At 41.2% G+C, this 14291-nt stretch overlaps 1 non-coding gene across 1 annotated transcript; it reads left to right on the top strand.

Moving 5' to 3' along the window:
* The first annotated feature begins 1341 nt into the window (after positions 1–1341).
* LOC129476496 (U5 spliceosomal RNA) lies at positions 1342–1456 on the top strand. The gene has a single exon (XR_008654937.1). It is a non-coding gene; the product is annotated as a U5 spliceosomal RNA (small nuclear RNA).
* Positions 1457–14291: the final 12835 nt, after the last annotated feature.

Here is a 14291-nt window from a genome sequence, read left to right as displayed (position 1 = left end):
TTCTTCAGCAAGCCCAGAAAGGCTGATGTCTCTGCCTGTCTCAGAGGAGGAAGTGGTCTTGGTTTCTCCTTTTGAGGCATGAGTGGAGATAGGCATATAGGAGCTGTGCTGTGAGGAAAATCCAGGAACCAGACCATGAGTCTCCTGACTCCTTAGGAGGAAGCTCAGAAAACTCAGTAATTTGTTTTTAAAGAAGGGGAATGCAAAATCCAGGAGAGCAGGTATTTTGGTGGGAAAGGCAGACATCATGGAGAACAACCCAGATATTAATGTTCCAGCCCCTGTGTGTTTATATGTCAATAGTCTTCACAACTTACATATATATTATACATTATATTTATTATTTATTTTATATATATAATATAGTGTAATAAAATTTTAAGATAAAATATATTTTATGTCATATTGTGGGGCAAAGTCTTAAAAGATCTTAAGATGATTGATTTTCCTTGATAAGCTAAGGATTTGTAAGAATTGAGAAGAGAAACCCAGTAAATCTAAATTTTGGTGCAAAGGGCCCAAAGCGCATTTCTCCAGCCAACATTTAGAGCAGCCCCTGTCAGCTGATACAGCAGTTCCCTGAAACCCAGGATCCCTTTCCCAACTTGACTCCAAACACCTCAGAATTACTGAACTGGCTCATGTTAGCTAGCCGGCTGGCTTCCACCAGATAAGACCATTTGATATATCATGCAACCACTTTAAGAGTTTATCTTTTGATTCACCAGGAAAATCTTCAGTCTAAAACATTAAACAGGCATTTTTCAAAGACTGGGAAAATAATGAACATTATCAGCAATTTCCTGCCATTCTTTGTGTCCCTGATGCTCCACGGTGAGAGTTCATGAACTAAATGGGGAGTATTGGAAAAGCCTTTTGGAGCCTGGATTTATGATCGGGAGTTTTCCTTCTGAGTACAATGCCCTGCACATCTATGATTTGTTTTCAAAGAGAAATGGAACTATCTGACATATTTCTGACTTGGTTTTTAATTCCTCTTGTCCTCGCGTTAGTCTCATATAGAAAGTGTAGAGGAGAGATGAGGAGTAGGGAGAAGAGGTGGGGACAGGAAATGGGAAGTAGGAAGAAAAGGGGAATTGTAGAAGAGAGGGAAGGGGGAGGGAGATGGGGAGAGGAAGGAGGGAAGAGGCGTGGCGAGAGGAAGTGGGAAAGGGAGTTGGGGAGGGTAAGTCACAGACTGAGCAACCACAGTTCCTCACACTGTGCTTGATTATTTCCATAGAGGTCAATCCATTTATTTCTTACAATCTGTGAGCTGAGTCAGGAAGCTTGCAACTCAGTAAGGCAGAAGCCTTAGATTCACACAGCCAATAATATTGGATGCTCTGGTTTCTCTTCAGAACAAATAAATATTTGGCCTTTTACTAAAGATTTCCATGGAGAGGAACAATTATTAATTAATAACCAAATTTCTGAGGTCCTGCTTAGGCAGGGCCAAGTAAATAATAATAAAAAATAAAAAAATTAAAAAATAATGATTAGATTAAACTCTAGATCTTTCTGACTCTGAAACCAACTTTCTCCTAGTGCCCACCTCTGGGAACTGGAATTCCCGAAGGCAGTAATGCATTAAGGAGTGGGGGTCTGGGGCAATAAGATGGGGACTCCAAATTTGTGGGGTATGCAAGGGCAAGACTAAAGGAAACTAACAAGGAATGGTGCATTACCTTGGGGTTTGCAACTTCCTGAGAACTAAGCTCTGGGAGAGGGCTACCCAGGCACCACAACCATCAATACAAGAATGCACTAATGACCGCCTACAGGGAGGCAGGGTAGGAGTTACAATATATCACCCACCCTTGTCTACAACCCTCCTCCAAAGCTCCAACATGGAAAACTCTCATTTCCCACCAAAAAGAAGAGTATTTGATCATTTTTGACTAGTCTTGCTAACAATTTCAGTGAACAAAAGGTAACAAAAGAAATGCGACAGACACTTCATTCTGAACAGTCAAGAACAATTGATTAAACAGAAGTGTGAAGAACCTTTGAATAAAGGGATTGATTGTGTTATCTGAAAATCCAAAGGCAAGGAAGGTAAAACTGGATGTAGACTTTAGGAAAACACATTTCTACTGATGCACAGAAAAGACAGAATCACAGAAGAAATAGTATCAGGGGACTCTAATCCAAGCTAGAAGCTCTGAAAATATACTTCTGGCTATTTAATAAGAATACCATAAGCCAGGAACAGTGGCTCGCGCCTGTAATTCCAGCACTTTGAGAGGGTGAGGTGGGCAGACGGCTTGAGCCCAGGTGTTCAAGACCAGCCTGGGCAACATAGGGAGACCCTACTTCCACGAAAAATACACAAGTTAGCTGGGCGCGGTGGTGCATACCTGTGGTCCCAGCCACTTGGGAGGCTGAGGTGGAAGGATCGCTTGAGCCCAGGAGGTTGAGGCTGCATTGAGCCATGATTGTGCCACTGTACTCCAGCCTGGGTCACAGAGCGAGACCCTGTCTCAAAAAAAAAAAAAAAAATTGTAATACTGTTTAAAACTAAAGTAGAGAAATAATTTAATAAACAAATTTTGCTGTGAGCTCAGGTGTTTAAAAGGATAAGAAATGACCACAACAACCTTTCCCACCTCACTTGGACTCTAGGGAAGGTTTCGAGCATCCTGAACAAGGTGAAATTCTCACATACTTGAGGTCAAAGCTCTGAGCAGGAGGGCTAAGGGCTCTCTTGATTCTGTCCTCTGGACCCCAGCAGAGTGCCACAGGCATAGGTTGAGAAATCCCCATCAGAGCCTGGAGGGGTCCAGGAGAAAGAAATGGAAGATGGCTGCTCAATGATCACGGGTATTCAGTCCTTCAGTCAACAAAAAGGGAGCTCTTGACCTTTCTACACAATCCATCCCAAGTTCCCAATGCAGGTGAGCAATTAGGGATGCAGAATATGCTAGGAATAGGAGCATGCATTTATCATCCAGGGTCCTGCCAGGAAACAGATGGCAAACTCACAAGGGGTAAGTGAGAAAGATTTAATAAAGAACTCTCTATAAAGGCAAGGGCAAGGTTAAAGGAAACTAACAAGGAATGGTGCATTACCTTGGAGTTTGCAACTTCCTGAGAACTAAGCTCTGGGAGAGGGCTACCCAGGCACCACAACCATCAATACAAGAATGCAGCTAATGACAGCCTACAGGGAGGCAAGGTAGGAGTCACAATATATCACCCATCCTTCTCTACCACCCTCCCCAAAGCCCTGCCTGAGCTGCACATTGCCAGAGGGCAAATGAGCCCTGATGTGGTCCATGGAGCAAGGCAGACAAGGATGGAGAGTAGACTGGAGGGGCAAACAGAGAGTAGCCAGCACAATCATTCTAAAATTATGAGCATATGCATGGACTTAGCTACAGGGATATTCATCACAGCATTATTTGTAAAAGCATATATATGGAAATGACCTAAATGTTAGATAGGGAGAAAAAAAAATGATGCCATACCCACATGAGGGCAGAGACTATCTTACCTATTTTTCGATGTAAACTGCAGCAATTGGACTAATGCTTTGCATAGAAAATATTCATTAAATATTAAAAATGCTAGTGTGGGCTGAGCGTGGTGGCTTACGCCTGTAATCCCAGAAGTTTGAGAGGCTGAGGTGGGTGGATCGCTTGAGCCCAGGCATGGAGGCACATGCCTGTAGTCCCAGCTACTCAGCTATCCAGGAGCTGAGGTGGGAGGATTGCTTAAGCCCAGGGGGTCAAAGCTGAAGTGAGCTGTGATTGCACCACTGCACTCTAGCCTGGACAACAGAGTGAGAATCTGTCTTAAAAAAAAAAATGCTAGTTTAGGGGTACATTTACTGACATGAAAAGATATTTATGATTCAGTTAAACAAGAAACAGGTCACAAAAATATGTGGTAATAATCTTATTTTATTTGATAGCTGGCTACATAGATAGATACAGAATACAGATTTGGAAAAATATACCTGGAGATGGTTAGAGTGATGAATGATGCTCAGAGGGAGACTGTTTTGTTTGGGTTGGGTTGGGTTGGTTGGGTTGGGTTTGGTTAGGTTTGGCTTGGTTTTGTGCTTCAGGTTTTTATTTCTCTGTAGTGAATACAGTTGTTTTTGCAATAAGAAAAATACATCTTTTTTTTTCTATTTTACTTATAAAACAGAGTTGGTTTTCCTGGTGTTTTCCTTTCCCTTCCCTGCATTATCTCTTGCTCTATAACCTTGAGAGTGGCAGCAGATGGCAGGGCAAGCATGTGGATGGAGGGGAGGGGAGGGAATCCCACCATATGGGAATGATGACTCACAGCTTTCACAGCTTGTGGAGCACTGAGGACCAAAATACATACAGAAGAGTGGAAGGGGCTTAGAAAAAACCTCCTGCTCCCAAGGCTCAAATCCTAGGAAGCTGAGATTTATAGTACATGCTGAGGATGACTAAAAAGTATTTTAAGCTATATTGGAAGGAAGATGAACAAGCAGGGAAGAGCATCACTGCTAGGTAAAGATGTCGCATTACCAGATAGCAGGGAGGAGAAGCCTTCAATTCCCATTTTGCTTTAATCTCAACCATAAATAAGACTTTCTTCTTTATCTCCTTCTTGGCCATCATCATCACCAGCAACATCAGCATCATCACCACCATTAACATTGTCACCTCCTCCAAAATTACCACTATTATCATCATCTCCATTCCAGATAGTTAAACGTCCTAAGAACAGCAAATGTCTTATCCTCTTACATACGCTGAAACATTCACATAATCCTACATAGTTCAGTAAACATGAATTGACAAAGATGAAGGCTCTGTTATTAAATGAGAAGATAACATGATGCTGGTAGGAAGAGGTAATATGCCGGATGAAAAGTTTGTAAACTTTGAGCCAACATTTCAAAGGGAGAAAACTTTTGAATCATGTATCCCCCCCACGTTTATATGTATTTATTTACAAATTATATACATGTTTTACCACTATAGTCCAATATTATATACATTATAACATACACATAAATTAAAATTTTTTAATGTTGCCATGAAAAAGATAATTTTTGGGTGGTTTGCACACCCTGCATGGGAAACCACTATTCAACATGACAGTATCAGAATCAAAAGTTTCTTAAATAAACCTATAAAAGGAGCTGTAACCAACAATAGGAGATTAAATATAGATGAAGATCAAATGCTGCATTTTGAATTCCCAAACTGAGCCTAAGTTGAGGAATTTAATATGCAAGCACAATCTTGTAATGCCAAAACATCACCACCAGATGACTTGTAGCTCTAGTGATTTAATATGGGTGGACTGAACAATAAGCAGCATTTAAAGAAAAGCCAACCTTGACAATTATTCAAATGTCCCAGATGGTGCCCTGTTCCCTCTACTATCACTATTTAATATTGCTGTATTAAATTGCTGTATTTTCTTTCTAGGGATTTATTGGAACAAAATAAGGTCTCAGAGAGCAGGAGCAATATGTGCTTCTTCCATCACTTTTGGAAACTGCCTCAATACCCAGGCAACCAGAAATTTTCAATTACTCAAGAGAGCCCTGTTTCTCATCCCTATGGGGATCAGTATCGTAGGGTCTGGGTTACTAGTTATTAACCACAACAGCAGGGGAAGAAGGAGGGGACCATCCTTGTTAATTCACCAGTATGGTCTCCTTGCACAATTCTACTCAAGCCTAGATACTGATGTCATAATTTGAGGTCAGATTAGGAAACTTCTGCAGAAACCATCACCCCCACAGAAGGGAGATGAGGCAACTAGAGTGTGCCCTGAGTAAGATAGCACTTCAGCCCTAGTGGCTTTATGGAAAGTAGTATGAGAATAGATAGAGGAAAGACTTTGGAGTCAGACAGATCTAGGATGGAATCCTCCATCTGGTGCCCGCTGCCTGTGTGACACTGGGCAAGCAACCCAACTTCTCCATTATAAAATGCAGTTAGCAAAATATCATAATATATTTTAGGCTTATTGTGAGCCCTGGATATAATATTTTTGGAGCATCAGCCACAGGATCCAGGCTCACCTTCTACTTGGTCCTGCATACATTTTAATGCCTGAGGCACTAGTTTAAAACACAGATTCTCAGGTTTCTCCTGATGGCGTAAACCCAGGGTGGGTCCCTGCCTCTGGGGAATCTATATTTTTTAAGAAGCCTCGGCAGGGTGAGGTGGCTCACACCAGTAATCTCAGCACTTTGGGAGGCCAAGACAGGAGGATCACTTGAGGCGGGAATTTGAGGCAAGCCTGGGCAACACATTGAGACTCCATCTCTACAAAAATAAAGATAAAAATTAAAAAATTAGCCGAGCATGGTGGCATACACCTGTAGTCCCAGCAACTTGGGAGGTGGAGGCAGGAGGATGGCTTGAGCCCAGGAGTTCCAGGCTGCAGCAAACTAGGATCGTGCAACTGCACTCCAGCCTGGGTGATAGAGTGAGACCCCATTCCTTAAAAATAATTTTAAAAACAGAAGGCCCCTCTACCACCCAGGTGATTCTGATTGTGAAACAAGTTTAGGAACCCCCGAACACCAGTTATTTACCATTACTGTGAGCATTATGATTGGTATTTTTGTTACTTCCTGCCCACCACTGTGGCACAGCTTCCCAGTCCCAGGGAACCATGGTTATGGAGCTGGCCCACTTTCTTCCACCAAAGGCACTGCATTTTTCTTTTCTTTTTTTTTTCTGTTGAGACAGAGTCTCGCTCTGTCGCCCAGGCTGGAGTGCAGTGGCACGATCTCGGCTCACTGCAAGCTCCGCCTCCCGGGTTCATACCATTCTGCTGCCTCAGCCTCCCGAGTAGCTGGGGCTACAAGCGCCTGCCACCAGACCCGGCTAATTTTTTTTGTATTTTTAGTAGAGACGGGCTTTCACCGTGTTAGCCAGGATGGTCTCAATCTCCTGACCTCGTGATCTGCCCACCTCGGCCTCCCAAAGTGCTGGGATTACAGGCGTGAGCCACTGCGCCTGGCCGGCACTCCATTTTTCTACTCTACTTCCCTCCCCCAACCCTCACCTTCCAATCAACCTGCTCTTTGCCATTTGTCCCAAGTGGATGGATCACATGAAGGCTTTGAACTGAAAATGACTTGCTGAGTTATGTATGCAGACCAGGGATATTTCATAAAAAGGCGCATAAACTAGAGAAATTCATTCTAAATAATGACAATCCTGGCTCAGTGGGAGATGTTTTGAGAAAAGAGATCTCTTAATTCCTTCAATGGCCTACTTGCTGATTCACTTGCATGTGCATAAGAATCACATGGAGATCTTGCTGAAATGCAGATTCTGCCACTATATACCATATTTAAGGTGAGCCTCTGAGATGGCATTTCTAATAAGCTCCTGAGTGATGCCATGCTGGTGGTCCAACGACATTTTGAATGTCAAAGGATGGTTAATGGTGAAGCAAAGAGAGCTACATCCCCAAATGCTTAAAAACTTACCAACACCTACAGCCTAAAGTGATCATGAATGTTGTAGAAAAGTTTACATTTTTCCCCGAAGGTTCACTCATTTGAGCCTATAAAATAAATTGATAATACAAAGATTAACAGAAAAAAAATGCCATAAATATTTATTACATGCTGGGAGTCATACAAAATATGAAAATGCAAAGAAATGGCCAGATGGTTGATGCTTTTGTACCGTCTTAAGGTTACAGAAAGAATAGGGGTTTAGAGCATGCAAGTCATGGGAGGTAGAGAAAAGGAAGAAAGGCATGGAGCAAAGGCCATCTTTTTATGTAGATGAAACTTCACAGGGAGCAGCCCTCAGAAAGAATAGATGGTAGCCTGTGGTGAATGTTTCTGTCAGACCTTTAAAGGTGTCAGGCTCTCAGTCAATCTTTCCTAGATGTAGACAAGGGAGGAGGCTCAGAGAAAGCCTGGCTGTTTATTTCACCAATGCAGATTTTCTCTGCAGATGCAAATCTCCTCCACAAAAGGCAGTTTTGCTGGGCTATTCCTGTCTGCAGGCCCTCTGAATAGCCATCTCGAAATATGTCAGAAAAGTATATTTGCAGGTGAAATATTTTTGGTTTGCTTTAATGTCTGGAATCTATTAATTTAGTAAAGCACCAACAGATAGGGCCTGTTCCCAGTACACACACACACACACACACACACACACAAACACACTCCACCAACAAACACCAAATCGCAACATTAAAACTCATTACTTTCCACCAGGCAGAGGGCACTGATGTCAAAGAGCTTCAAAATTTATTTTAAAAGCATTTATGCAGTAATTTTAAACAATCGTTTAGCAACAATTATAAAAGTTAAGCAAAAGCACATAATGCTGTTTTATACACACGATAGACCATACAAGATCACCAAGATAATTGTTGATAAAGCCAGCACTCCTGGAACCACGAAATTTTCATTAGCCAGTGTGGCACAGTCAGCTCTACAAATTTGAAAGGTTTGGAAAATATTCAACTACTGGCTACTGCTGTTAATGTTCTGTAGCAAGTTAAAGCACAATGTGAAACAATAAAATACTGAATGCAAGAGCTGGGAACAATGGAGCACAGTCCTGGCATGCAATCTGAGCAGCAACCTAATTGTAACTCTCAAAGCTCTCTACAAAGCCACTGGCTGGTCTAAACTGTTACACAGTTCAAACTCCTTAGCAGCAACTGTCTTTGGGAAGACCAACTCTACCTTGGATGTGTGTGTGTAAAGCTTCAAGGGACATGGATATTCAGGGTCACAAATGTCTTAAGTGATCCTTCAGTTCCACCCATCACCTATGAAAGCCAGCTTTGGTGCTTGCACAGATCCAAAGCCTCTGCCTAAGGCAGCTGGAACCTCTCAGCACAACATGGCAGTGTTTGTCTATAGCCCATTTAAAACTGCCACCACTCTTGAGAGGACACCAGCTATGCCCCTGGCCTGGAGTCCACATTGCCCTTTGCCCAGAAAGCCTTCCTCCTCTCCCTGGAAACCTGACTTTTTAACCTCCAGCTGCTAAGCTACCAGTCTGAGCAAAACAGCATCAAGCAATGTCAGGCAGAAACGTTAACTGTGTCTGCGGTTCTGCCTGTACCTTTGGGAAGACAATATTACACTCAACTAGAAGGCTAGTCTTCTTCATAAACTCCAACTCATTAGATTTTAACCTCTTGTGACTTTTTAAAGTAGAAAGGACAAAGGACAAAGGACAAAGGAGAAGCAGCTTGTTTATTGTCTAGGCTGAGACAATGGGACAACTGTGTAGTTTATCTCTGGTATTAAATATGTCGCTCAGGTTTATTTATGCTCCATTTTAAATTTTTATTTATTTATGTATTTGAGATAGGGTCTCACTTTGTCACCCAGGCTGGAGTGCAGTGACTTGATCTCAGCTCACTGCAACCTCTGCCTCACAGGCTCAAGCTATCCTCCCACCTCAGCCTCCTGAGTAGCTGGGACTACAGGCACATGCCACTACACTTGGCTAATTTTTTATTTTTTTGTAGAGATGAGATCTCACTACATTGCCCAGACTGGTCTGGAACTCATGGGCTCAGGTGATCCTCCCGTCTCAGCCTCCCAAAGTGCTGGAATCACAGGCGTGAGCCACCGCACCTGGCTTATGCTTTAACTTTTGATTGATCTACAACACACATACAGAAAAGTGTGCAAATTATGTATGAACAGCTCAATGAATACTCACAAACCAATTACATTCTTTCAGTCAGCACTCAAACAGGAAATGGAGCACTACAGCATCCCGGAAGCCCCTTTTGTGCCTGTTTTCAGTCACTATTCCCCAGGGGAATGACTATCCTGACTTCACACTCCACAGATTAGTGTATTTTCAAACTTTAAATTATTAACACCAATTTTTTTAAGTCAGGTTTTTTTTTTTAATAATAACTTAAGGATCTTAATATTAAAGTCTTTTTTTTAGGCCAGTCCAATTGCCAAGGACGGAATCATGTCCCCCCCAAATTTATATGCTGAAGCCTCAACCCCCCAGTGTGACTGTATTTGGGGTTAGGGACTTAAAGAGGAAATTAAGGTTAAATGAGGTCATAAGTGTGGAGCTCTAATGAGATACGATTGTGACCTTGTAAGAAGAAAATAAGAGAATGAGATTTCTATCCTCCAACCCCCACCCCCACCCAAGTGAAGACACTGGGAGAAGGTGGCCATCTATAAGCCAGGAAGGGAGCCCTCACCAGCAACCAAATCTGCAAGGGCCTTGGTCTTGGACATGCCAGCCCCCAGAACTGTGAGAAATAATATTTCTCTTGTTTAAGGCACCCACTCTGTAGCACCTATTTTTTTAAAAATGTATTTTATTTTCTAAATTAATTTTATTTTTTAACATTTTTATTCTTTTTAGAGACAGAGGCTCACTCTGTCACCCAGGCTGGAATGCAGTGGCATGGTCATTGCTCACTGCAGCCTCAAACCCCTGAGCTCAAGCAATCCTCCTGCCTCAGCTTCCTAACTGTATTTCACTTTTTTGAGTAAAAACTTTCCAGTAAAGTTTATCGCCAAAGACCGGCCTCTGCATTTCAAAAGAACACACTGGTTTTTGTCAGTATTAAGAGAAGTCGGGACACAAAATTAATTTAATACTGTCCAGTAAGAAAAGTGGTTTTATTAGATAAACATAATGAGACCTATGAGCAAAGTGCTGGGGTGCAAAGGCAAGATCTCTCTCTTCTATGAAATTCATGCTTTACTTGGAAAGTTTCCATTATTCCACATCAATGGCAGGTATTAATGGCATTTCTAATGTAGGTTTAGGTGCCCTGACTTTGAAGTAATGCAATAAAACCTGTCCTTGCCACTGCCTTTGAAATCAGGGTGGTAGCTGCAGTGCCTCACGCTAAAAGTAGATATCCAACACATGTTGTTGATTAAAAAGGTGCCTGGAGGATTGTGAAGTGTAGCTGGAGTGAGAGAGGTGCCAAGAGGTGGCTCTCTTTAATTAACACTCTGTTGGGAAGAATTCCTCACGCCCAGTGGAATCACCCGTAGTACCCAAAGAGAGTGCAGTGATTCTATTTGCAAGCCAGTGTGATGAGAAATGTTTCCACTGAGTCATATTTTCAAAAGCATCGTTTTTCCCTCCTGTAAACAAACACCAATTAATGTGCAAGATGTAACTTTCTTAGAGTTGAATAAAAATAACACAGCCATCGGGTGATATGCAATTTGCCACTTGTACTTTTAACTTACAGACCTATTGCACGCCACTTGTGTTGGTTAAAGAAACAAGAAATAATTAGAAAGGTAGGCTAATAGGGAGAATAAGATATTTGTGATATCTGGGTCTTCCTCATAGCTCAAAAGACACTGTTTATTATACTACATCCAAATATAAAACAAATGATCCGTCTCCAACATAAACTATTTAGACTGAAAACCAGCCAAATGAAAGCAGCTGCCACTAGATTAAAAAGTCATTTTCTCAGCCAACTCAGATTAAAAAAGAAACATTTTATGAACATATTTCTTCAACTCAAGCAGATTTTTATTATTCTCTGTTTCAGCTGCACATAAAAATAAAAACAGCATCTCCTGGCATGACCATTTGCTAGAAATTTAATTTCAGATAAACAGATGGTGCTGAACTAAAAATATTAGCAGGGTATCATCTGTAAAATTCGAATCATTTTAGTATATGTTGTCTTTAGTCTTTTTTAAAAAAAACAGAAGTTTCTTTTTATAAATCTATTACACTAAAATGTAGCAAATATTTATCTTCAAGAGTGTTGAACAAGGGGCAGTTGGCATTTCTCTTGTGTCCCCTACCTCTAGGGGCTCTTTAAAAGAAATACATTTATAATATACTATTCCTTTTCTTACTTCAGGACCCTGAGATAAATCTGGATACAACTTTTTAAAGGCCACAAATTGAAGTTAGAATTCTCTTTACTGGTTGACTTACTTGCTATTAAAGGCTTGGGAACATTTTGTGCACCTGGGGGCCCAAGTTTTATATGACCAACTTCAGTGAAATGCATGGATGCAGATAAAGGAGAAAAAGGCTGGCACTGCAAAGAGCTGAAAGACAGTTTCCCAAATTCCATTAATAATTAAAACAAAAAATTAAAACGGCCTCTCCGACTGCTCAGCAAAAGTTCTAACCCAGGACCAAAAGCTACAGCAGCTCTGGGGACCAACGAAGGCTCTAACTGTGATTTGAAGCATGGATTGGATTAAAGCTCATTTTCATTTTGTGCCATCTAACTGCACAGCATACATCAGGTCAAACCACGTTAAATTGCCAGTATTCAACCAGTTTTGACCACCATATGGCTCAACTTGATATCCAGGTTGCTTCCCAAGACCACTATTTCTAAGCCTGCCCTTGGTACAAGAACATTATTCAATGAACATAATTAAAGACAATTAAAGACTCAAATCTGAAATCAATAGTCTATGGTCATAAATGCTAAGGTATTTTTTAAAAATTGAGTCAACTTTTGCTGCTGCCAGCATCCATAATTGTGAATTAACTAGTCCAGATAAATAAACAGCTTTAGCATTATATTACTGGGAAATAGAAAAAGACAAATCTTTATATGGAAATGTATTGCTAGCCTCAAAGGGATTAAACATGTATATGTACATTTAATATTATATATTTAATGTTATATATGTAATACTTCTGGATGTATACCATGTTAGTATAAATAAGTGACTTTTTTTATACTAAGTGATTTTTAAGGAAAATTTCAGTTAGAATTCTCTTTACTGGTTGACCAGCGAAAATTTTAAGGCAAGGTCGCTTAACTTTGGTACAATTGTCATTTTGGATCAGATCATTCTTTGTTGTGGAGCTGTCCTGTGCATTGTAGGATGTTTGGCAGCATCCCTGGCCTCTACCCATTAGATGCCAGTAGCACCACCCCTCTCCAGTTAGGATGCCAAAAACATCTTCACACATTGCCAAATTCCTTTGGTGGGTGGAGGGGGCAAATCCTTAACCCTAGTTAAGGTCTTCACTCAGTAACCAACCTATTCCATGTGTTTCTCTACCTTATGAGGGGGATAACCTCACTAGAAATAATATTTTTTCAAAGATTTTTGGTTTGGTTTGCCAGGTTTAGCAATTAAAAATAGAGGTTGCCCAGTTAAATTTGAATTTCAGATAAACAACAAATAATTTTTTAGTATAAACATGTTCCAGGCTGGGCACTGTGACTCATGCCTGTAATCCCAACACTTTGGGAGGCCAAGGCAGGAGGATCGTTTGAGCCCAGGAGTTCGAGACCAGCCTGAGTAACATAGCAAGATCCTGTCTCAACAAAAAAATAAAATGAAAATTAGCCAGGTGTGGTGGTGCACACCTGTAGTCCCAGCTACTCAGGAGGCTGAAGTGGGAGAACCACTTGAGCCCAGGAGTTTGAAGTTATAGTGACCTACGATGGCTCCACTGCACTCCAGCCTGGGAGATAGAGTGAGACTCTGCAAAACAAACAAACAAACAAAAATGTTCCAAATATTGCTTAGTGTTTAATCTGGCAATCTTATTTTCAGTGAACTGCTAATACCATAAAAAAATTACTATAAATAAATTGCCAATTCATGACAGAGGAAAACAGGATTAAACAAAATGACAAAGATAACAGTTCACAGTTAGTGAGTTATAGTGAAAACAGCACATATTTTGGAGCCAGGTATTTGAGGTAGAACCCGACTCTGCCATTTTGGAAGATGTGACCTTGGGCAAGCTAACTGATCTGAGTCTCCCTTTCATCTTTTATTTTTTAACAAATGGTGGGGATTGGGGGTGAGAGAGGGAATTATAATTCTCTTACTAGTCACTGTTAAGACTAGTAAGAGAATTACTTACTAGTATTATTATTATTATCATACAAATCGCCTCCTAAATGTGAATTGTATGATAAAGAGAAGCAGCTCTTTAAAGATGAAGTGAATAGTATGTACCATTTCTAAGCACTTGGTACTCTTTGGATATGGTGGGCCGTAGCCCCAGACATAAATCACAACAGACAGTACATCAGCTGGCACTGCACTGCCCCAGATGTAATCTAATAGGCTACAGGCAACACCTGCTGGGGTCAAGAGGGGAAGAGGAGAGATCTGAGGTTCTTGTCCGCTCATCCCTGCCAGTCATGCCTGACTAACAGCATCTGAACCACCCACTCAGGGCCCTTTGAATAGTACTGGGAGCATACACTGAGCAGAGAGGCAAAGATCTAGAAAAAGAAGCCACCTGCAATTGTAGGGCCATGGGGTTCTCCTCTTACAATTACCTTGCAGTTGGTCTGATAATGTTGAAACTTTATTAAAGCTTTTTTTGAAAATGGTACTTCCC

Source organism: Symphalangus syndactylus, chromosome X (genome assembly GCF_028878055.3).
Source record: "Symphalangus syndactylus isolate Jambi chromosome X, NHGRI_mSymSyn1-v2.1_pri, whole genome shotgun sequence".
Classification (NCBI taxonomy): domain Eukaryota; kingdom Metazoa; phylum Chordata; class Mammalia; order Primates; family Hylobatidae; genus Symphalangus; species Symphalangus syndactylus.
Note: the sequence above shows the minus strand (reverse complement) of the source record. Positions and strands in the feature narration are given on the sequence as shown.